At 40.8% G+C, this 25,687-nt stretch overlaps 1 long non-coding RNA gene and 1 pseudogene across 1 annotated transcript; both read left to right on the top strand.

The window, feature by feature from the left end:
* Positions 1-3,106: 3,106 nt before the first annotated feature.
* LOC148028647 (pyrophosphate-energized vacuolar membrane proton pump 1 pseudogene) lies at positions 3,107-5,188 on the top strand (annotated as a pseudogene).
* Positions 5,189-6,107: 919 nt separating this feature from the next.
* LOC148028646 (uncharacterized) lies at positions 6,108-6,966 on the top strand. The gene is made up of 3 exons (XR_015692446.1): positions 6,108-6,220; positions 6,640-6,732; positions 6,821-6,966. It is a non-coding gene; the product is annotated as an uncharacterized LOC148028646 (long non-coding RNA).
* The last annotated feature ends 18,721 nt before the right edge of the window (positions 6,967-25,687 follow it).

The raw sequence follows: 25,687 nt of genomic DNA, 5'->3' as shown, positions 1-25,687 counted from the left end.
GGAGTTATTAATACATGATCCTCCAAATTCAGTAGGATATATATGAGGCTCAACTTCATTTTTGGGGGGCTAATGTGAGATGATGCCTTATCAGCAAGGGGATCAACATTTTATTCTCTTCCACTTCTCACTCTCTTTGAACCAAGTGCCAAGGTCATTCACCTTCTTATGTGCAACCGGATGGTGCGAAGCTGCAGAGCAAGAAGGATGCAGTTCCTGCTATATATGTTGATTGCCTCCAGATTGTTGCCTCCAATTTGCTGAGCTGTGCAACCTCATCCAGAGTTTGGAACGTACCATACATCCATAAGCCTGTTGACAACAGATTATTCAAAGGCAGCACAAGTTGGTTGTATCTTTTGAGAAACTCTGCTACAATCTTCACGCTGAAGGTGTGCCAGTGGCCAATATTAAATGAAGATCATTGTAACTTCAGTTATACTTTTGCATGTCTTAGACATTGTGGATTTATGCAGCTATTGTGACTTGTACATTCATAGTCTATCATTCCTTTGTCAACATGGTGGTCATTTAATTCACTTTCAAAGTTCATGTTTTGGAGGTAGATATATTTTTTGTCTTATGCTATTGAAGAGTTTGTCTTATAGAGTACTTCTTTGAGCATGCTTGATTTTTGAATTTACGAAATTTGATGTCATCGAGACATGAGATGATCATTCAGCTTCAATTAGTGCAGCAAAATTTGCTTGTGGTGGTTTCAATTTGCTGAGTGCTAGTGCGGACAAGTATGGCTTCCTCCTAAAGTCATGGTTTTTACTTTGAATTTTTAGATTCTCAAGTCTATTTTGTTTTGGCTCAATTGTAAAACCACTTACCTGTAGATCAGTGGTGTTTTGCAACATAGAGGCAACAACAATGGGCATCAAGAGTACACATTATCATCAAGAAATGGCTTCTCCTGGCATAGTTTATGATATGGATATTGATCCATACAACAAGATAGCAGTAACTGTTGGACAGGTTGGAAGTTCTTTTCATGGAAGGTTACCACAAGTTTTATATTGAAACATGATTGGCTAATATGTTAAGTTATTTGTCTTGTATGGTTTCAGGATAAGAAGCTGAACACGCTCAATCTTGCTAGTTGGAAGTATTAGCTATATATAGTTTGTCTATATATAGCATCCCTGGTCCCCTCTATATATTCCAACTATGTGTGCTCACTTGATGCACTTCTGGGGTTCCACTTCTGGTGTCTCGTGTCTCTCTTCTCTTCTCTCTTCCTTCGTTCCTCGTCTCCCTCGCGCACTATTCAACATGGTATCAGAGCGAGGTTGTTAGTTGCTAAGTTTCTAAGATTTTAAAGACTTCAAAGTCTTATTCTTGGCTTGTTTCAAAGTCACGCTAATTTTCATGGATTAACGATTGATTGTATGCAATTTACTGTAAACTTCTTGATTTTGCGAGCTATGAAGCTATGGTGAATTGAAAGGGGCTGGCTTCTTGCAAGTGGGGCTCCATCACTGCTAACTTCGTACTTTTTCTGGTGCGCTTGCTGCTTGCGCCGGCAGCCTTAGTAGCGCTAAAGGATTCCCAGGTATGTCCCTCATTCTTTTTCCTTAAGTTACAGAGCACATTGATAATTATTTTACCCTAGAATCTCACAGTGTTGAGATTATGCATTTTACATATCCCTCCTGTGTTGGCATTATCATCATCAAGAGGGCCTAAGACGGAGAGGGCTATTGTTGATCAAATCAGGAGCATTATGTGGAAAGAACATCAGCTTGCACCCAACAATACTACTCCTACTAGCACAGAACCAAGCCCGTTGCAAAATTCATCATCATCTCAACAGGTGTAGGTCATTAATCACAAATATCATATCGCTTCGATTATGCCTACAACGGGAAGCCCCTCAGGCTCCGGATTAGCACTCGGGAGCCATACACGAAGCTCCGGCGGTCCATCTACCGCGCCCTCCAGTTGGCCATCGGCTACAGCGCCCCTACCCCTATCCATCCCACCCACTCATCGTCCTCCAGCTAGACGCTGGTGTTTCCTGGACCATCACCCCTCGCAACTCCTTCGTGTCTGTAGGTACCAGCACCGCCTGCCTAGGCTTCGTGGACGCTGGCCCCAAGCAGCTGTCCATGCTTCCAGCAACAAGATTGGCTGTTGCAATTCGACCTTGAGCACTCCCTACTCAGCTTCACCAGCATCTTCCAATTCCAAGACCTCCACCCATCTACTTGCAGCTATTGAAGGCCAGTTGCCAAGATTTATTTTAATCGTCAGTTTCAGCAAGCTACTCCGATTAGTCCTGATCAAAGCATAAACAGCTCAATATCCACCAGTGGTGGCGTAACTTCCCTATCTGATCAGACAGAGTCTAGCAAGGGTACCTGATAGAATATTATGAATTCCTATAGTGACAAGTAAGTTCTCGATTGAATATGATTTTGCATATGATTTTGATCTATTCTCTGTGTTACTTCAATTATCTAGTTAATTTAATGGTAACTTGAATGGTTTCTTTTTGCATTCACAGTTCTGCTTTTAATGGCTTTGACCCATACTTGTTGACTACAGGGAAATTAGAGATGGCACTAGAGACTACTGGTTCACTCCTCTTACGGCACAAGTAAGCTTTTTTTCTAAGGTATTCCAATCCTCCATCTGTAGTCTGCTTGAAGACTATTGATTTTTTTTTTGCTTAGAGGAATGGCCTGTTATTCAGGATGAATGAAAGATGTAGGCAAAATTAATGCATACTCACAGTGATGGAGTGTGTCAAGGAGACATTGATCTTCACAAGTAGGTTGGAACCTACTTATGGCAGAGAACTCTTTAATCTACATTTAGGACTTGGGTAGCAACAGTAGCTCTAGCGCGGGCACATCCAGCAGCACCGAGATGTATTTCTCCAGAGGGGAGATCGACAGGTGCTCTCCATCCCGGCGAGACGGCATCAACGTCCAAGTAGAGGCGTTCCTCAGACACTCCTAGCTAGCAATTCTGCCCGCCTTTTTGTACACCCTGCTGGCATGGCGCCTTCCGCCGCCCCACGACTTCTCAGCGACCCTGCACCAGGCCTACCTCGTGGTAAGCCCTCTGCGACGCTTCTCTGCTCCGTCTAGGGGAGATGGCGGCACTGGAAACAATGGTAATGGCACCGACGGTGGTGATTCCCGCAGGAGTTCCCCCCTCCGAAGATGTAAGAGAAGGTGATAAGGCACCTAGAGAAGCCATTCTGAGGGAGAAGCAGGGGCCCGACTGGGCATTCTTGCCTTCTGTTTGTTGGCACAGCAAGGGCGAGAGGTCGATGGTAGGGACCTCGTGCAGGACGATTGAGGCATCACTGTAGGGGCGATAGGGAGGGGGATCAAGAGGCATGATTGGTGATGATGATCTGCATAATTTGCAGGATAACTTCAATTTGGTATCTTCTGTTGCTAGACATGTTCAAGTTTATAACTCAGTAAATTTGAAGGCTCCAAGGTAAGTGGAATGGAGGTTTCTTGTTCTTTTAGTAAAAATCCTTCTGGGTTATGGGTTGAGGGTTGTTATACAAAACATTAAAAGAAGATATGATAGGGAAAGGAGGAATCTTATCATGCTTTTGATGCATCTTTTTATCCCCATTAGTAAGTATGATACAATATGGTTCCATGAGCAAATAATTTAAATATCATTTCATTATTTGTCTTGTTGTGGATCATCAGACAACAACGACACCCACAGTCACAACATCGTCAATGGATCATCAAACTGTGATGAGGAGGATAGATTGGATGAGGAATCAGATGCAACAGCTATTAGGAAACGCGTTGAAATTCAGCAAGCCATATCCATAGGAGCCACATCGTTTTTGCTGACAGAGTACAAGTATTTGGTTTATTTCATGGGCATATTTGCTGCTGTCATTTTCTTGTTCCTGGGATCTGTGAAGGGGTTCAGTACTAAGCCCCAGCCTTGCAGATACGATCCAAAGCAGGAATGTGCCCCAGCTCTCTTTACAGTGATTTTCAATACAGTTGCATTTATATTGGGAGCTTTGACATCCATAGTGTCGGGATTTTTGGGCATGATGATCGCAACATATGCGAATGCTCGCACAACTTTGGAAGCCAGAAAAGAGATAGGAAAGTATTCAAAATCGCCTTCCAATCAGGTTCGGTGATGGGTTTCTTACTTGCTGCTAATGGCCTCATAGTTTTATACATCACTATAAAACTGTTACAACTTTATTACAAGGATGATTGGGAGGGCCTTTTTGAGGCCATCACTAGCTACGGGCTTGGATGCTCATCCGTGGCTCTATTTGAAAGGGTTGGAGGTGGAATCTATACCAAAACTGCGGATGTTGGAGCAGATCTTGTTGGAAAAGTAGAAAGGAATATCCTGGAGGACGATCCGTGAAATCCAGCGATCATTGCTGACAATGTGGGTGATAATGTGGGAGATATTGCTGGAATGGGTTCAGATTTGTTTGGCTCCTTTGCTGAAGCTTCTTGCGCAACTCTTGTTGTGGCTTCCATGTCATCATTTGGCACAAATCATGACTTCACTGCTATGTGCTTCCCTCTACTCATTAGCTCTATGGGCATTGTGGTGTGCCTCATCACAACCTTGTTCGCAACTGATGTGTTCGAGATCTCAAATCTAAGGGATATTGAATCTACACTGAAGAGACAGTTTGCTGATATCCACCATCTTAATGACATTCGGTGCAGCTTTTGTTTGTTGGCTGGCACTACCATCCACGTTTTACATATATGATCATAACGGTGGTGCAAAGATGGTTCAAAACTGGAAACTATTTTTTTGCGTTGGAGTAGGGCTTTGAGCAAGGTTGGTAATTGGCTACGTTACAGAGTATTTCACCAGCAATACATACAGACCAGTCAAGGATGTTGCTGATTCTTGCAGGACAGGAGCTACTACCAATGTCATCTTTGGTTTGGCACTTGGCTACAAGTCTGTAATTGTTTCAATATTTGCTATTGATGTTGCTATCTATGTCAGCCATACCCTAGCAGCCATGTACGGGATCACAGTTGCAACTCTTGGAATGCTTTGTACCATTGCCACCTGTCTAGCCATAGATGCATATGGTCCCATAAGTGATAATGCTGGTATCGCAACCGGTCTCTGGAGGACCATGATACTTCTTACACATCTCTCCACAAGAAGCGCAGCTGCAGTACAGACTATGAGGCCGTGAAGGCTTTCAAGATGGACAGATTCCTCAACCAAAGGACTTCTTCAAAGTCCAGCTTGTGGCATCAACAACCCCTAGTTGACAGCACTTTGAGGAAGCGCTTTCTCATATTAGAAGAGATGAAACTGCAGATGCAGAGAGAGTCTGAGCGATTTCGTGATGATCTGGAGGCTAGGCATACAAAGATGTTCCTAGAGTCCCGAAAGCAGATTGCTGAGATGTTTGCTTGGGCTCTGAGCAGCAGTAAGAAAACTGATGAGCTCTTGCTGATGATTGTCAGTATTTTGTTCATCATTGATTATTCTAAATGTTTCTTTCTTCCAACTGATTTTTGGCTCTTCATGCTACGTTTCATATCATTTCATCTATATTACAGCTAATGCGTTGAAATTATTCCACGCTTTGTTTATAAGAAATGTTTCGAGCTGATGGGATGATATTTCATTTCATTCTTATCTGTTGAAATATTCCAGTTGATGTTTCATTATTATTCTAGCTGTTGAGTTGTTCTAGCTAATGTTTCATTGTTTCCAATTGTTGTTTGTCTATTTTCAGTTGATTCGTATGTTCAAGCTTATGTTTATTCTACTTGATGTTTTATCTATTCTAGCTAAGGAGCTGATGTTGCAGCTAATGTGTGCTCACTTGATGCACTTCTGGGGTTCCACTTCCGGTGTCTCGTGTCTCTCTTCTCTTCTCTTCCTCCGTTCGTCGTCTCCCTCGCGCACTGTTCAACATGAATTCTGTAAGATGCTTCAAACCAGAAGGAGAAGTTGGTGAGCCCATAAAAGTATAAACAATGAATTCCTTGTTTTCACCTGCTCAATTTACTATCAAATGATGTAAAGAACAGGGCAAAAAAGATATGCGTGTTTTAATGTTTTGATGTTTTACAAATGTCTCTTATGTTTCTAAACTTTGGTTTATTATGTGTACATAAAGGTAACAAAATCACAAATGATGGTACAAGAGATAATGGAACAATGAAAGCTAAGGAGGTCATTGGCCCTAATGTCTCTTCAAATCACGATACAGGTATATGTCTTTATTTCTACTAAACTTTGAAAATTAAAATTTGTACATATTTTACATCTTGCTTTATTAGGTGATTCATTTTGAGATTAACTAGCTTTAATTAGTCTCTTTGTCTAATTTAAAATGTTCATAGTTATTCATATTTTTAAACTTTGAGTAATTGTGTGTATATATATAAATATAGATTAAAGAACAACAAAAGGTGGGAAAAGAGGTAATGTAAGAAAGGGAGATCAGGAGGTTACTCGCAATAATGTTTCTTCAAGTCAAGATACAAGTACCAACTTTAAGGATCAAAAACTTGTACAAATTTGGTAACCAAAATTGATACAAAATATCTAATTACTTTCTTTTGTGTTATTGAAATTTTTCATAACCTTGTATTATCGTGAGCTTTGGTTAACTCTATGTATATACAGGTAAACAAGTTACTAAAGATGACACAAGAGACAATGCAAGAAAGGAAGACATTGAGATTGCTTGCCTTAATACTTCTTCAAGCCAAGAATCAGGTATTACCAACTTTCTTATGTTGATAATGAGTCATTTTTTGAAATGGTTATACTAACTAATGATATTTGATCACTTGAGTATCAATAGGAGTGATACGCATACCATCATATGATGATATATATCGGCCACCCATGTTGAAATTTAGAGAAGAGGGTAGACAAACATTTATTACTTTGCAACATATTGGAGATTTAAGGGATAAAACAATCAAGACACATATGTTGCTTAATTAGTTTTTAGTTCTATACTCCTTTAAATTTATTTTCATTTTACTTTTGGTTGCTAGAAGTAGATGTTGATGTCTTAATTTGTTTAATCTATTTTGATCATTAGATGTATGTTATTGATCCTTACTTAGAAATGATGACATTCTCTATATAATTTTCTAGTTAAAAATTTATTGTGCAATTTCTTGTTTGATATTAGCATGTCTAAGAGGAAGGGCAAAGTAGATAATGTGATAAGGAAAAAAGAGAATTTCCACGGAATTCCCTAGTTGAAAGTACATATAAGTAGGGAATGTAAAAAATAGGAAAAATGAGAGATTTCCTAGTGAGAGTACCTAGGGAATCACCTCTAAAAAAAATTTCCTATATATGAAACATTTCCTATATAGGAATTATTCCCTACATAGAAAATTTTGTATTTTCTTATATAGGAAATATTTCCTATGTAGGAAATATTTCTTACATAGGAAAGGTCTTATGTGATTCCCTACTTATTCTCACTAGGAAATGTCCCATTTTTCCTAGTTTTTACTTTCCATGGGAAATTCTCTTTTTTTCCTATATGGGGATCTATTGAAAGTTCCTTCTTAATGATCTCTGGAAATTGATGAAGAGTTTGCCGTCGGAGTCGTCCATGGAGATGATGACGACGTCACCCTTGACCAGCTTGTGCTTCTGCACATACTGCCTGAAGCGCTTGAGATTATAAGTGCCGGGGCCATTCCAGTAGACGAGAATGAACTCAACAGTCGTGCCGCCGCCCTCGCTCTCGTCCACCATGCGGAGGAGGGCCTGCCCGTTCGAGGGGTCGGCTGGGTCCGGCACCGCGAAGGAGTCCGTGAACTGATTGCTCACCAGCAGCCGGTTTCGGCGAGGATCCACATCGCTGTTCGTTAGAGTCTTCGCGTAAACTACTCTGTTCTTCTTAGATAATATCACTGAGGTGGGTTGACTACTATCGACGGCGGCGGCAGCGGCGGCTTCTTTTCCCTCTTCTTCTTTGTCATAATCATCGTATAGTTTCTCTCCGCTGCTGAATCGGACCCCTCCTTCTTCTTGACCTTGTGTTTGTGTTTCTCCCAGTTCCATGCCGCCTCCAGCTGCTTCTTCAGCACGTTGTTCACGTGTTTCTTCCTCCTCTGGTTTAGTACTGCAACCTAGTGAGAACATCCTGCCCCACTCTTTCATAGTGCTTCGCGTTGGAATGGGGCTTGCCTTATAAACATTCCCTATTGAGAGCGTGATGCCCCATAATTCCTTCCGAATGTCGAGATCATCTGGAACTGCATCCTGATCAGCGGTGACTGGAGCATCTTTCGCCTTATTAATATGCCTCCTATAAGCGTTGGTGCTCATCGTCTTTGTCTTCAGGCCCAATTAGTTGTACCCCGGAATATATTATTGCAATCAGAAAGAAATCAAAAGACAAAACGCAAACCAGGAGCTCAGTCTTAATGCAACGTCTACCTATTAATCTTGCGCTTCATTAAACCAAACTGACCATTTATTAAACCGGTTTGTAACTAGTGGTGCGAACGTACCAGGGATATCCTCAACGCAAGCCTGCAGTCGAGAATCTGCTGCTAGATTGAAATACAGAGTCTAAATACGCTTATATGTGGCGATCAAGCTACAAACGCTCCTCGATCGCTGCTAGATTGACATGTACAGTCTAAATAAGCATATATGTGGCGATCAACCAAACGCAGATCCTGATCGCTGATTGGCGTACATTTCCCATTGAATTAGGAAGTCGGACACTTCGCTTCTTGAGAAATATCCTGATAGGCGTTTGGTAAGCGGATATAAGAACCTATCGTGAAGGACATTGTTTCAAACAATTATATGGCTTCAATTATAACCTTCTTCAATAGTGCATTCTCATTGCCGTTTAAGAAAACCCTTATATTTCAATAGTTGGAGAGACGCCAGCTCCACTGTTCTCCGACAATAAGATCTAGCTAATGCAAACTTCTTCTATCCCACTCTTCAAACCACCTTATGTCGGAGGCCTACGGTCCATGCCCTCCCACTATTACAGATGGGAGCCCAAATCTAAAAATGTCGATATATATATATATTTATATATATAAGCTTTCTATATGGGCCTTGAAGGTTTTGTACCTCTTCAGCTCTCAAGCTATTCAGATGGACTATTTACACCAACACCTCCTAAATTGTAGGCCATGAGGAGTGATGGATTATTATAGTGCAAAAACTTTGCATCTATGTGGAAATGAGAATGTGCTCTCTATTTTCTTGTCAAAGAATGGAGGTGCTTATAGAGAAAATGTTATAGTCTTATAGGTTTATAAGGGATGCTATAAGACTTTGTAATATCCAAGATCAATGAAGAAGTGACGAATCAATAAGGTTCATAATTGATTAAATCTTTTCATGTTGAATCTCCCCCTAAAAAATGTGCATCATCCAAGTTCTCTAGATTGCAATTGAAATGAACATGTTGAGGATGATACTAACCAACTCCCCCCCTTCGATTGAAACTTATCACGGTCTTTGTTGTCACTTGAGGTATTGTCATGTTCACATAAGCATTGGAAGCCACTACACAAAGGTTTGATTTGCAAGCATGAGTGTTGATGATTATCATTTCCCTCATCATCTTGGGTGCATATAGTAATAGCATTGTAGGCTACTTCATCACTAACAATAATAAGACAATAGGGAGGAGATTACAAATGGCTTTGCTATATATGCTTATCCCAAAGGTCTGATATAATTCAAATAGCCAGAGGAGATGCATGGCTTGGTAAAAATGTTGGAGCCTTGAATTCTTTGTCTGAGAGAGTATTTCCTTCAATGAACCATTTGCAACACCAAAGTCATCACTAAGTCCCCCATGACCATGGAACAAATGCAAAAAATCATGGTTGATAGATTGTGTTGCATGTCCTCTTCATTTACTAAGATGGGATAACTAGGATGTGTATCTTTTGGTACTGCATCATGATCTTTCTCATTGTTACAAGATTCATATCAAGTGATTTTGTCAGCATTTGCTCCTTTATTGACCACTAGAAGGTTATCACGAACCAGACCAAGTCATTGGTCCTCACCTTAACGAGCTTTAAATTAGAGGAGAAATCACTAACAAAAGCATCCTATAAAAGAGCATGTTTGTTGTCAAGATTCTCTCTCATGATCGACAAGTATGTTAAGTGTGACATTTTCCATGGCCTTGGTGGGCATAGAATATAGATTCTCACAAGGCACTTGTTGCTATAGGAAACGGCCCTAGATAGGAGGGAAATTAGTTGGAAGGGGTTCTTAGGTGTTAGCATCATCATCCTCTTCTTCTTCTTTTTCACTTGTTACTATGAACAAGATTTATATTGCACAGATTGACATATTTGCAAAAAAGGACAAGTGCCAGAATAACAAGTCAATACCTAAATTGAAGGTTCCATCCATAGTGATATAGGTTGTACTAGGAAATCATGTACCCCATCTATGTATTCACTACACGCCGCATACTCAACTCCCATAATAATATCATCTCTAAAAATGGTGGCTGCAATTTTTTGCAATAATCTATTTTCCTAAAAGATAAGCTTCGTCTACTAGCGCAGAGGCATCAATTGCAACAAATTTCTTGGCCACATCATCATCAACCAACATAAGTGAGTTATCTCCTAGTTAGTGGAAAAGAGCAATCCCCAAGTTAAGAGTAGCAACAAAGGCTAAAATGATCAACTCATAATGTTCTTCTATGATAGCATGATATTGGAAGGCTCTTCCATTTGCCATAAGAATTCTTTATGTCTAGGTTTTGGCTCATCACCATTCATAACAAGATTTGGCATGAAGTTCCATGTCTAAACCTCTCCAATGATAGCATGTGGAGATGTGGGGGCCTCCCATAATTAGAGATAGGAACACAAGCATTGGCAAACACCACAAAGGTAGATGTAGAGAACAAGGGGGGGGGGGGGGGGGAGGGGGGGGTATATATATATATATATATATATATATAACAAGAGAAGAGGATTATAAGTGTATTTGCATTGAATAGTCCTTGGAAAAATAGATGGATTTTTTCATACTGAGTGTCTTTGGTGCAATCTCTCATTTCGTTTCCAGGGTGAGTACCTTTATCATGAGCATTTATGGCATTAGTAGCATGTTTATCAACACAATTCAATGTTCAACCAATGTCAACATAGGAAGGATCTTAAGAGATGGCAACAAAAACAACAAGAGGAATCTCAACATTAATATTAAGCTTAGGATTAGTAAGAACATCATCATCATAATCAAAGCCAATGAAATCATGATCCACCACTAAAGAATCAAGAAAATTTATCAATAGGTGCAATAAATTTTTAATGTTTATGTCTTCTCTATCTTCTATTACTTTGGGGAACAGCACAGACTAAATACTTGAACACCATGTGGGAGCCTCCCATTATCAACATAGGTAGTGTAAGTGTGAGCAAAGATAAGAGAATATAAATATACAAAGAAGGAGAACAGAGAGAGAGAGAGAGAGAGAGAGAGAGAGTGCTGCTATAGTCACACTCTACCAAAAATTTCTTCATTGCTACAAAATGGGCCTAGTCTATGGCTCTTGCTCATGTCTCCCAACAAGATGCCTTGTTTGATGGCCTTTTCACCATTCCTTTAACCCTTGTTGGCCCATATAAGCCTTTATGCACACAACAAACCATGAACTGTCTTCCCTCTCTTTGAATCAGATACTTTAGTCCAACTCTTCTAATGATAACTTGCTTACTCGTGCACTTTTGCTATTTCCCATATATAGTCTTTTAGTATTCTCAATTGCTCCATCCTTTCCCAGTAAAATCCACATGATAATCCTTAATGCAAGCTAGGACACCCTTAACATATGTCAGTGTTCCATCAAGTCACGTATTGCCTAAAGATTCATTCAAGTCACATATATGGCCAGGGTTGACTTGCTAGGCCCAAGATCTGCTATCATATCAATGCGATAAACCAAATGATAAAAACAAGTGTTTGGAGCATACCTCTGTAAAACCTTTGCTCATCAAAAGGCAGGTAGCTTTCTCACATCTGATTCCACCAGTACAATACATGGCCACTTTTTGAGGGAGCTTATGGGGGAGTACTGAGTCTTCATCAGCCACGTGAGAAACATCATTTTCCTTTACGAGACGATCTTATATCCTAGTAGAAAACTCTCCCAAGGAATCGATTTCAAGGTCCACGGCTCCTTTGAACTTTCCTATATATCCGGACCTCATACGAGTTCCTAACATCTACAACCTCCTATAGTTGTATTGATTTTGCAGCAAATATATAATAAATAATAATAATAGTAATAATAAAATCGATGAGCCCAACCACGACTGTTCCATATGGAATTTCATATGCTGACCACCGCCTATTCCCATAGAGGTGTACGGCGCACTCCTACAACTATGATATATATATGTATATATATATACATATGTATGTATATATGTATGTATGTATGTATGTATATATATATAGGTATATATCTATGTTTACACGCACACACACACACACACACATGATATATGCATATATGTATTTGTGTGTGTATGTGTGTGTGTGTGTGTGTATCTATGTGTGTGTGTGTGTGTATACATACATACACATATTTTCTCATAATAAATGATAGACGACTATCAACAAGCAACCTCAAAACAGTAAGTAGTAAGAAAATGTCATATCAACATCTTCAATAAGTAGGATACATGGGTATAAGGTGAGAGGTAAAGAGTGAGGCTTGCTCATAAGGAGAAAATTAGATCACCCCATAAAATTTTGCATAGGTTATTGAAGAATATTATCCATATCCTCATTGTTAGTGGCTTTTGTTTGTCTTGTGTAATGATGAGAGAGAGAAAGAGAGAGAGAGAGAGAGAGATCTAAGGGGGGGGAGAGAAAGAGAGGGGAGAGATAAAATAAAATATTGATGTCTCGAATAGATTGAAGTGAAATATGAGAAAAATGTTATTGTCCTAGTGTGATAGCACCGAATTTTGAAAAGAATTATAAATGAAGGTTCTACATTCTAGTAACCTTTGACCTATCAATTCAGTGGAGACACTAATACTAATGAGATTTTAGGTTCAACCAAGAATGTGAAAAGGCAAAAAGAGAATAATGCAAAATGGATAGACCCCTTACAACCCTACTAGATGGGCCATTGGTTGTTTTTTGTTAGCTAATGTTTGATGTGGGTGAATCCAAGTTAATAGGCATTTTCTTGCCACCTAAAAGTGATTGATTTTCTTGCATGCGATGAGGGCTCCAAGATGGGTTCCCCATCATGTACGATGAACCTTTTGAGGACTTAGAAAAAGGGAGTTAAGTAAACTATTTTCCATTCTACTTGAGAAGAGCGCTACAACAAATTAAGCTTTTTCCACTAACTTCTAATCCATCTCACGGTTCTAAGATTAGGTTTGAGTTGAAAAATTATTGTCATAAACACCTGAAAGTGAACATGAATACCTAGAATAGGATTGTGTCCTCATTTCCACATGACGTGTTACTTTTTTTTGTTTTTGAAAACATGTCGTTTACATATATGGCTTCTTTGAGGACTAGTTTGTTGATTGCTTTGAGGACTATCTTGCGGGCGAGCGACATCCTCAGAGTGCAGATAGCAGAGAATTGGCCAGATTATGAGCACCTCTTGATGCGGAGCTAGATCGCCTCCAACAGATTTTGAGGCCAGTTCACCCTAATGAGGGCTCTTCTCGGGAGCCACATATAAGACAACGTGAAAGAGGAGCATACAAGTGTGGATGACCTCTTACATAGGGAATAAAGTGTCTTATATTTTATATAATAAGTTTAGGGGCCAAATTCTAACTTTTCAATGCTACTAGGACTCCCCTTCCAAACACTACACGGACTCCCCTTCTAGCCACTACCCAGCCACTAGGTGATGGGGTTGTGACTCAGCAAAAGTTTGAGACACAGTTAGACAACTTCCTCCTCTGTATTAGGTTAGCATGAGGTCCTATGAATATATCACTAATTATCTTGTGTTGTTTCTTACTTGTAGCAAGCCTCCACGATGATGGCGCTAGACCTCTACCACCCCATCTATGTTTGCAGTGACACTTGGATATGTGACAACTTCTAGGGAGCACTCGGGCTCCCAGGTGTGTACCACCCCGCCAAAGAGCCCTACAGACAATTAGCCACCGTTCAGGACTTGCACCAGAGAGTTAGGGGTCACTTGTGACATCGAGACTGAGTAGACATTATACCCATCGGAGGCAAACCTCTTTTCCATCGATGCATTTGATTGCTGCTAGAGACCTACATACCTAGAGTGCATATTCTATAGGAGTATGTATCTTTGAATTGCTTTAATGATTCAAAATATCAAGAGGTTGGTTTAATTCTTCTTTTTTACAATGCAAGTATCACTTAGAGCGCAACAAAAAGCCTGTTCTTAGTCTCCTAGAGCACAAGTTCCGTACTAGATGGAGCCATAAGAGGGTGCTACACGACATGGCTCGACTATTGAGACACCAACAAGACAATGCATGGTTAGTACCTCCAACTAGAGAGAGAGAGAGAGAGAGAGAGAGAGAGATTAAAGGAAATGTTATGAGAAAAGATATTGGGCAATAGACAGAGGCTAGGACATCTTGCCTTGGTGCTAGAGTACTATGTTAGATATGCTCAATCCCCCATCCTCATAAGGTGCTACCAACGATCCATAGTGCTCAAAGTGGTAAGTTCGCCATTATGAGGAGAAGCCATACGTGAGCCTCAAAATTGAATTGTATGTCAAATGAGGTATATATGACCGAATGGCAAAAAGCTTTAGACAGAGTAGTTCAGCTGGTAGCAACTTGAGGCACATTGCATTGAGTTGCAGGGCAAGGGAGTTACTAGGGGCCCCAGCCAATGGTAAAGGAAATATTCATTGGGATATTCCCTAGCCAACTAGTGGAGGTGCACAGGGAAGATCAAAAGACACATGTGCATATGGAAGGTCAACAAACACATGGGCACATGGAAGGTCAACAAACACATGGGCACATGGAAGGTCAACACACATGTGCATATTGAAGGTTAACAGACACATGATTAGATAGAAGGTCAAGAGACACATTTACATATTGAAGGTCATCCATCATAATTCCCTTCACCGGCTATAAAAGCTAAACCCATTCACGACCATCAAACATCCATCTTTCACCCAGTTAGAGTTATTCCAACTAGCCTTAAGCTCTTCACATATCTTCTGTCTAGATCACCATCTAAGCTTCATAGTGGAAGTGCACGGGTGGACAAAGCTATCTTTGTATTAGTTGTTTGGAGCTAAAGAATTTTCTTTATTCTATTGTTATGTGTTGTGTACTCTCTATCTCTTTCTCAAAATCTGTTCCTTGCACTCTGTAATTTTTACATGGTATCAGAGCCCAGGGTGCTCTAGGGATCAAAGAGTGCCCAAGAGGAAAAGGCTTGAACAACAAAGAGAAACGATGTCATCTTTTGGAAGTGGTTCTTGCGCATAAGAAGTGATGCAATCTATGCAACTAGATGGCTAGTGCTGGGATACAAAAGACTAGCGAGGAGCTAGTGAGGAGGCATCTTCAGATTTGTCCCCACAAAAGTTTGATGGACAAGAAACTGCCCTTAATACTCAGGTAAGACCTCAAGCTTTGACTCTTGAGGAGTTTTGTGCATTATTGATGGAGGAGGAGTTGAGGCTAAAAGCCTGAGAAGGAAGCAAAAATGGAGATGCTGCATTCTCTGCCAATGCAAAAGGCAAAGGTGGTTCCTCAACCAAAAATGATGGTGATGAAAAGAAGAAGGGTGGTACCACCAAAATTGATGGTGACTATAATATTTCAGCCCAAAAATATTATAGGACTTGATCACCACACGCCAGCGTATAAGCTGTGCAAAGTCATTCCCCCGTGTCGACTCATGACAATGGCTAAGCGGTTAACCCGTGCGCGCGATAAAAAAATCCCCATTCGCATTGTGAAATTGAGGCCGGGGTTGAAGACCGTAAAAGCCGTGGGAGAACTCCCTTTTTGAAGGGGCAATTGGATAATGATGAAATTTATGCAATTTTTTTTACTAATTATCCCTTCCCCCAGCTGATGCATGACTGGAGGAGAGGGAGTATGAGAAGAGTAAGTAGGTGTGTGGGGAGCTTGTAGAGGTGGAGTGCATGGGGAGAAGGGAGAAGCATGAGGGCTCCATGTGTGTGGAGTCTCTCCCCCCCCCCCTTATCACTATAAAAATACCCCTTAGGGTGGGCACATGAGCACGATCAAAGAGGAGAAGACAAATGCAACCGTGCTGAAGGACTGTTGCCCTACACCAAGAGCTGGCTGCCACCGTGAAGTTTGACAGACTGCCGCTGTTGCTGCACCGTTGATCATCCTCATTGACTCAATCTCCCCGTCGTCGTCAATCTTTCTCCTTCCAATCATTCGCCTTTCTCCTCCACGTTTTCTGGGAGATAGAAGCTCTTTAGAAGCTTCTTAGAAGCTTCTAAAGATAAGGCCCATAAGCCTTGTTTCTACGTGCCTCCCCCGGTTTTAACACCGGGTTCGTAAACCTCCAATTCCTACGCAAGGGAGAAGGTATCGACGTACAAGCAGTCTCAGAGAGCGAGAGTAAAGGCTAGAAGGAATCCGAGGAGTCCATAATCATATCTACGATGGCTCCCAAGAAGATGCAAGGTGCACCCGCGGGAGGTTCTTCCCCGAACATACACGTGGACATCCCCACGGATCCACAAGCCCAGGTTTTACGATTGTAATCCCACATATAAGAAATGCTTTAAGCACGCTTAATTCCATAGGGAGAATGCATTTTATGCTTATCGTTAATTCATGTAGTAGTGATAAAAGTACATTTGAGAAATTATCTCTGTAAACGACGCACAAGGATTGGTGCATATCATGCAACTGGATCATTTGCATTTCCAAAGTTGTGAACATAAACTACTTGTCCGTCTTAGGAGCTTAGCTGCATGTTGCTTTTTCGTGCACTTCGAAAGTAACAAGCCTAAGCACATACAGCTTAGAGTTAAAAGTTGAAATTGTTAAGTGCATCCTTGATAGGTCGTGAAAGAACATGCGTATCTTGCATTTATTCAATAATTTCCTTGTTATGACTCGCATGGAAAGAATTGTCAACGTCCGTTGCTTAGCATGGAAATGGGACCATAAACTTGCCCGTTGCATGCGAAGATGTTTGTCGAATGGATTAAAGGTTGCATGTCACATGAACTTCATTAATAATGTTTTATCTAGAAAAGGGTTGCATGTTACATATTCGTCATGCATAAATTTCATTTCATCGAGTTGCATTTAGAAAAGATTGCATGGCTTATCAAAGCATGAAATTCTAAAGCTTAGACAAAAGGTTGTTGGCATAACTCCTTGATGTAAATCCTAGTAGGTCCTATGTATGTTATTCTCCAAATTATCAGGCATAATGACTTTAGCAAGAAAAGATAGGGTTATTGCAAACCTTTTGGTGCATAGAAGTAATGAATCTCATGTTTACATGTATTATGACGTCTTGCAACTACCTACACCTTTAAAACAAGTTTAGCATCCCTAGGAAAGGATCATTCCCTGTCACAAGACAAGTAGTCCAATTTAGCTAAATCACCTAACCCGCAAGGGATTCGTATAGGCATAACTAGTCGATACGATAAACACCTCAAGTACTAGCTAGGGCTTGGCACGTTAGAAATGCAGCCTAGTATCGTACTTGGATGCCAAGTCGAAACCCTCAAACCCAAAGGTCCTTCCCACATTCACGGAATGTTTGGGTCAATTGGATGCCCATGCAAACAATGATCTAGGGTTTCTACCCTAAGGATCGACCGACCTAATGTTAAAACTTAGGTTGAGTTTGGAAACCCCAGGACCAAACATTGTCGGCCTAGGGTTGGGTTGGGTAAGGAGACACCCAAACCCTACAGCTTGACTAAACATACTCCTTGGCTAGGAAACGTCGTTCAATGGGTGAAATGATCCCATGAAATAGGTGCGACACTTGTGCAACAAGTTGCAACATTGCATGGCTTTGTGGTTTATCCACAAGATAAAATTGCCACTCCTTGGAACAAGGTTGGCAGGTTCTAGCGCAAGTTTAACTTGCAAAAGGATGACTAGACATCCTGTTACATCACCTTTCTTGGGCCGATTTGCCAAGTTTAGGGAGGTTATGTTTTGCCTAGTAAGCAAAGGATCAAACAAGTTAGAGCGACATGATCGCTAGGATGCATTGTCTTAACTTAAAGAAACCTAAAGTGTTGGTTAATTTGGGTTGACAGGGTATGACCCTAACCCAAGGACAAAAGGGTAAACAATCAAACCCTTGGGGATCTTGCCAAGTCGCAATTGATCCTGGATCGAATGCTGGATGCATTGGGAGAGAAGGATTCACTCCTTAACAACTGGCCAATTAAACGACCACTGGTTTGATTGTGTTTGTAACAGTTTAGAAGTACTGTTTGCATTGTTTGCTCAAGGAACTAAAGGATGGAAAGATAATTAATGCTTCAAGTTGAAGGGAGAGGCAGCATCAGTTATCCTCAACTGTCTGCCTGACCCTAACCAAGGGGGTTATTAGAAGCACCGGGAATGTGGACCGAACCCGCCGCAAGAGGTCTCTCCGTTGGGCACTACTTAGAGCAGGAGGACGCTTGGGTGCCAGGGGGGCTCTGGCCGTAAATCCCTTTCCTTTCGGGCCCTGCACAAGAGGCCAACATGACTCGGGATTGGATCTCGAGTCCCGCATACTAGTCTACGAGCGAAATCTTGGATTAGTAATCCCTGTGGATTGTTGGATAGCCTTCGGGCGGATTATGGATAGCCTTCGAGCTAATGACACTGTTTTTCTATGTCAAGTGCTAAGATTACGTGAAGGAACTGGCGTCTGACTGGCTAATTAAGAAAGCTATTTTATGCGTGTCCAACTAAATGTGGTAGGTAATTAGACAACTAAAGCAACCCTGAGGAAAGTGCGGTGGATGTGGCCATGGGTCTGTCCTAGGGATGGGTGGTCCCGATTGGCCGAGAACTTTTCTCAAGCGAAATGGACAGCAGGAAACTTTTCTCGAAGGAAATGAACAACATGCAACACTGAACAAGAGTTCGGGTTACTAGTATCCTGATTTATGTTGTTTTAGGGGGACGGAATGGGACTATGCCTTATGGGCAGAGAGGTCGAGCTTTGTATCCCTCTTGTTTCCCATTCTGCTTGAACCAAGTGCAGCATGAATCCACTTTGACCCTGACGTTTCAGCATAAAGTAGTTCGCCTAGGGTTCGACACTAGCTGCCATTTTAGGAATTTGACCATTGGGGAAACCCTGATTCGGGTCGGTCCTAAGTGGGAACGGTCAGAATACTTCTGCTATGTGGCAGACTCGAGAAGTCCTAGATCGCAAACCCCGTAACATTCCATGGGAGTGCCGGGCGGAGCTTTCTAAACTCTCTTCCTGATGGGTTACTAAGACGTGTCCTGCAAGCAAACAGGTGAACACGTTACAGTGACAAAAAGAAGAAGGGTAGTAAGAAGAATTTTCAAGGAGAGTGCTTCTAGTGCAAGAAGAAAGGACATGGAATCATAGATTCTTCTGTCAAGAAGGCAGATGAAAAGAATGGTACCCTTAAAAGTAAAGGGAAATAGACAACCAATACGATTGAAGCAGAGTTGGAGTGATGATGAGAGAGAGAAAGAGAGAGAGAGAGAGATCTAAGGGGGGAGAGAGAAAGGGAGAGGATAGATAAAATGAAATATTGATGTCTCCAATAGATTGAAGTGAAATATGAGAAAAATGTTATGATTGTCCTAGTGTGATAGCACCAAATTTTGAGAAGTATTATAAATGAAGGTTCTACATTCTAGTAACCTTTGACCTAGAAATTCAATGGAGACACTAATAATAATGAGGTTTTAGGTTCAACCAAGAATGTGAAAAGGAAAAAGGAGAATAATGCAAAATGGATGGACCTCTTTCAACTCTACTAGATGGGCCATTGGTTGTTTTTTGTTAGCTAATGTTTGTGGGTGAATCTAAGTTAGTAGGCATTTTCTTGCCACCTACAAGTGATTTATTTTCTTGCATGCGATGAGGGCTCCAAGATGGGCTCCCCATCATGTATGATGAACCTTTTGAGGACTCAGAAAGAGGGAGTTAAGTAAACTACTTTCCATTCTACTTGAGAAGAGGGCTACAACAAAGTAGGCTTTTTCCACTCACTTCTAATCCATCTCACGGTTTTAAGATTGGGTTTGAGTCGAAAAATTATTGTCATGAACATCTGAAAGTGAACATGAATACCTCGAATAGGATCGTGTCCTCATTGCCACATGATGTGTTACTTTTTTTTGTTTTTGAAAATAGGTCGTCTACGTATATGGCTTCTTTGAGGACTAGTTTGTCGATTGTTTTGAGGACTATCTTGCGGGCGAGTGACATCCCCAGAGTGCCGATAGCAAAGAATTGGCCAGATTATGAGCACCTCTTGATGCACAGTTGGAGACAACGATAGTTCACCTCCAGTAGAATTTGAGGCCAGTTCACACTAATGAGGGCTCTTCTCGAGAGCCACATATAGGACAACGTGCAAGAGGAGCATGCAAGTGTGGATCACCTCTTACATAGTGAATAAAGAGTTTTATATTTTATATAATAAGTTTAGGGGGCGAATTCTAACTTTTCAATGCTACTAGGACCCCCCTTCCAGACACTACACAGACTCCCCTTCTAGCCACTACCCAGCCCCTAGGTGAAGGGGTTGTGACTCATCAGTAGAAGATTGAGACATGGTTAGATAACTTCCTCCTCTGTTTTAGGTTAGCGTGAGGTTCTATGAACATATGACTAATTATCTTGTGTTTTTTCTTACTTGTAGCAAGCCTCCATGATGATGGCACTGGACCTCTGCCACCCCATCTACATTTGTAGCGACGCCTGGATATGCAAAGACTTGTAGGGAGCACTCGGGCTCCTAGGTGTGTACGACCCCGCCAAAGATCCCTACAGCACATTAGCCACTGTTCAGGACTTGCACCAGAAATTCAGGGGTCACTTATGACATCGAGGCTGAGGACACATTGTACCCATCGAAGGAAGACCTCTTTTCCATCCATGCATTTGATTGCTACTAGAGATCTACATACCTAGAGTGTATATTCTATAGGAGAATGTATATTTGAATTGCTTTAATGATTCAAGATATCAAGAGGTTGGTTTAATTCTTCTTTTTTGCAATGCAGGGATCAGTTAGAGCGCTACAAAATGCTTGTCCTTAGTCCCCTAGAGCATGAGCTTGGTACCGGATGGAGGCATAAGAGGGTGCTGCACGACATGGCTTGACTATTGAGACATCAACGAGACAATGCATGGTTAGTACCTCCAACTGGAGTGAGAGATTCCGGTGGATTCCATTAAATTATATTTATTGCCGGGGCTCATACACAAGGTGGATTCCTTGTGCAAAAAATTGATGGGGATGCCTGTCCTTTTTGGGCGTATCCTTAATTTAATGTGCAAGTGGGTGATTCCAAAGCGGGTGATTCCACAAAATACATATTTAAATTAATGGACATTTATGAGTTTAGAGTGTGCACTCGTAAATAAATTAAGGTTAGGATTGAGTTCTAACCTATTTATTTATTTTGTAGCTGAAGTCTGCTAGGTATTCACTTTTGTTGGCTTAATTTTATTGTTTTCTAACAATTGTGAATGCTTCAGTTGATGTGTAGAGAAGGTGGCGGTGCTTCTGGGAAGCATTGGGCGATAGCGTGTTTTCAAGTTATTTAGAAGAAATTATCATTTTTGATGGACACGCATCTTAGGCGTGGAACCAATATTTATTTGGTATATAATAAGTTTAGGGGCCAAATTCTAACTTTTCAATGCTAGTAGGACTCCCCTTCCAGACACTACATGGACTCCCCTTCCAGACACTACACGGACTCCCCTTCTAGCCACTACCCAGCCACTAGGTCATGGGGTTGTGACTCAGTAGAATCTTGAGACACAGTTAGATAACTTGCTCCTCTGTTTTAGGTTAGCCTGAGGTCCTATGAACATATGACTAATTATCTTGTGTTTTTTCTTACTTGTAGCGAGCCTCCACAATGATGGCACTGGACCTCTACCACCCCATCTACGTTTGAAGTGACGCTCGGATATGCGACGACTTCTAGGGAGTACTCAGGCTCCCAGGTGTGTACCACCCCGCCAAAGAGCCCTATAGCACATTAGCCACCGTTCAGGACTTGCACCACAGAGTTAGGGGTCACTTGTTACATCGAGGCCAAGTACGCATTGTACCCATCGGAGGCAGACCTCTTTTCCATCGACGCATTTGATTGTTTCTAGAGACCTACATACCTAGAGTGCATATTTTGTAGGAGCATGTATCTTTGAATTGCTTTAATGATTCAAAATATCAAGAGGTTGGTTTAATTCTTATTTTTTGCAATGCAAGGATCAATTAGAGTGCAACAAAAAGCTTGTCCTTAGGCCCCTAGAGCACAAGTTCCGTACTGGATGGAGCCATAGGAGGGTGCTGCACGACAGGGCTCGACTATTGAGACATCAACGAGACAATGCATGGTTAGTGCCTCCAACTAGAGAGAGAGAGAGAGAGAGAGAGAGATGAAAGGAAATGTTATGAGAAAAGATATTGGGCAATAGACAGAGGCTAGGACATCTTGCCTTGGTGCTAGAGTACTATGTTAAATATGCTCAATGCCCCATCCTCATAAGGTGCTACCAACGATCCATAGTACTCAAAGTGGTAAGGTCCCCATTATGAGGAGAAACCATATGTGAGCCTCAATATTAACTTGTATGTCAGATGAGGTATATGTGACCAGATGGAAAAAAGCTTTAGACCAAGTAGTTCAGTTGGCAGCAACTTGAGGCACATTGCATTGAGTTGTAGGGCAAGGGAGTTACTAGGGGCCCTAGCCAACAGTAAAGGAAATATTCGTCGGAATATTCCCTAGCCAACTAGTGGAGGTGCGCATGGAAGATCAAAAGACACATGTGCATATGAAAGGTCAACAAACACATGGGCACATGGAAGGTCAACAAACACATGGGCACATGGAAGGTCAACACACATGTGCATATTGAAGGTTAAGAGACACGTGATTAGATGGAAGGTCAAGAGACACATGTACATATTGAAGGTCATCCATCATTATTCCCTTCACTGGCTATAAAAGCTAAACCCCTTCACAACCATCAAACATCTATCTTTCACCCAGTTAGAGTTATTCCAACTAGCCTTAAGCTCTTCACATATCTTTTGTCTAGATCGCCATCTAAGCTTCATAGTGGAAGTGCACGGGTGGACAAAGCTATCTTTGTATCAGTTGTTTGGAGTACCCTTCTCTCTCACGCACATCGATAGCTCCATGATCCGAGATGCGGGCTCAAGCAACCTCAATCCTCCACCTTCAAGCTCCATCCTCCATAGCCATGCATGTGAGATGAGAGAAGAGAAGAGAAAAGAGAAAACCACCACGGTCCCTCATCCTCACAGACTCACTCCCTCCCATTCTCACACTCCCTCTCTCAAACACAAGCACAAGCAAGTAAGAAGAGGAAGAGAAGAGAAGAAGAAGAGAGCCACTTTTGCCATACGCCAAGAATGAGCTTCTCTATTCACTTTTTGGCTTTTATACCTACCCTTATCCCTTTGGGCACCCATCCCTTTTTTTGCATGACCAACCATCTTATCAAGATCCTCTTTTCCTATTCCCTTCTATTTACATTATGCCTTCACCTATGCCCGCCTACTCTTTACAACTTGCATAGGAGGGAGCCTAGCATTCTTTTGTAAAAATTTGGGGACACTTTTACATTTTAGCATGCGCCTTTGCCCTTGCCTTGACTTTTAAGGTTACCCTTGTGCTTTTGGTCTTTTTTTCTCTTATCCTTATGTCAAGCCGCCTTTTTGGCTTTGCTTAGCATTTTTAAATTTTCTTGAATTTTCTTTTGCTTCATTTTTCTCTTTCTTGTATTGGGATTAACAATAGTATGTTCATCTTTGAAGATTTAGAGGATGATAATGATGAGACAAATACATTTTGTTGTAAATTACTGGAAAGACAATTCAATTTGTCTACAACTGACTTATTCATAAAAATGTGTGTGTACCGCCAATATCTATCAAGGTAAACACATCATTTCCATTAATATTATCCTTCATACAAGGTGTACTAGGGCTCTTAGAACATGTCCAAGCATCCATGGAGATGGAACCATTAGTGGCAGCATGTGGCTCATCAATAATTCATCTGAGATCAAAAGACATACTACCACCCCAATAAAAAGGAAAGGTGTCCACATCCTCATTTTCAATGGTAGTCATAAGAGTTCAAGTAGCACATGGTGAAGAAGAAATCAGCACTTAAATATGCCCACAGATTTTCTTATAGTTGATTGAAAATCAAAAGTAAAACTGATTACTTTGGAAATGGGCCCATAGGATGTTGTACTCAGATGTGATTGGCTAATGACCTTAGGAGGAAAGACTACTATGGATTTCTCATAATTGTATATGGAGTTTATCTCTGAAGGACAGCTTGTCCATTTTATAGGGAATCTCTAGTAAATTTGATATTTTACCTTATTACAACTCAAGAAGTATAAGAGATGCTCACAGATTTTTATTTTACACTTGAATAAAGAGGTTGAAGATCAATCTAAAAATTCATTAGATCATCCATCTTTAAAAGCTCTTCTTGAGGAGTATAAGGATTTGTTTGAAGTACCTACTTCATTACCTCCTAATAGAGTAGTGAATCACTCTATCGATTTAGAGCTAAACTCAAAGCCACTTAATAAGCCACCCTATAGATTGTCTAAGTATGAGAGTGAAGAAGTAGCCAAGTAAATCAAGTAGCTTCTAGAGATGGGGTTTATTGAACCTAGTTCTTCACCTTATACATCCCCAGTCTTGTTACTAAAGAAGAAAGATGAATTCTTTAGGATATGTATTGACTACATGGATCTAAACAAGATCACAGTGAAGAACGTGTATCCAATACCTAGAGTTGATGGTTTACTTGATGAGCTCAAAGGGACTCGATTCTTTACCAAGATTGATTTGAGGTCAAGGTATCATTAGATCCGTATGCGATAGGGTGACGTAGTTAAGATTGCCTTTAGGACTAATCACGGGCTATACTATTTTCTACTAATGCCATTTGGGCTTACTGATGCTCCAACTACCTTCGAAAGTCTAATGAACAAGATTTTGCAACCTTTTTTCTTTCACTTTGTCTTGGTCTTCTTTGATAATATATTGATTTACAATACGAGTCTAAATGACCATTTATTACATATGAGGAAGGTTTTTGATGTATTGAGACATCACAAACTCTTTGCTAAGGAGAAGAAGTGCTCTTTTATGCATACTAAGGTGGAGTACTTGGGTCATATTGTTAGTGAAAATGAGATATAGGTTGACTCTAAAAAAGTGTAGTGTGTTAAATATTGGCCAACACTTAGTACCACTACTTAACTTAGAGGGTTTCTTGGTCTATCATCATTTTATCCTCGATTCATTAAGCATTATGTGGCTATTGTAGCTCCTTTGACGGATAGGTTAAAGAAGAAAGATTTCTTTTGAGATGCACTTACGGATTAGGCCATTTAACCTGCAAGAAAAGCAGTTATTAGAAAGGAATGTGGAAATATGTTATAAATTTTATTATGA

Source organism: Lygodium microphyllum, chromosome 11 (genome assembly GCF_053477565.2).
Source record: "Lygodium microphyllum isolate KBCC chromosome 11, Lygodium_microphyllum_v1.1.10, whole genome shotgun sequence".
NCBI classification, from domain to species: domain Eukaryota; kingdom Viridiplantae; phylum Streptophyta; class Polypodiopsida; order Schizaeales; family Lygodiaceae; genus Lygodium; species Lygodium microphyllum.
This window is presented reverse-complemented; position numbering and strand designations above follow the sequence as displayed.